We start from the raw sequence: 252 nt of genomic DNA on the forward strand, positions 1-252 counted from the left end.
CCTTCAGGAAGAATCTTCTTTAAATCATTAAACAGTACTATCACTCGACCAGAAGTTAATGAAGAATTATTTAACTTTTAGTGAACTTTCTTAAGAGCTAATTAATCTAAGATTTTTCTTCTTAAATACAGAAATGCAAACAAAAAAAATAATAATAGATAAACCAAGAAAGAAAGAAAATTATAAGATTAAATTTTCAAATCTTTTCCTAGAAACGATTTCGGTTAATAAAATGCTAATGAGCAAGATGGC

General features: G+C 25.8%; 1 protein-coding gene across 1 annotated transcript in view; it reads left to right on the top strand.

The window, feature by feature from the left end:
- LOC119588289 (glycine-rich cell wall structural protein 1-like) overlaps positions 1-252 on the top strand; it is a gene marked incomplete in the record, with an annotated part of 4,263 nt that overhangs the window by 2,038 nt on the left and 1,973 nt on the right.

The sequence above is a fragment of the Penaeus monodon genome, chromosome 23, assembly GCF_015228065.2.
Source record: "Penaeus monodon isolate SGIC_2016 chromosome 23, NSTDA_Pmon_1, whole genome shotgun sequence".
In the NCBI taxonomy this organism is placed as follows: Eukaryota; Metazoa; Arthropoda; class Malacostraca; order Decapoda; family Penaeidae; genus Penaeus; species Penaeus monodon.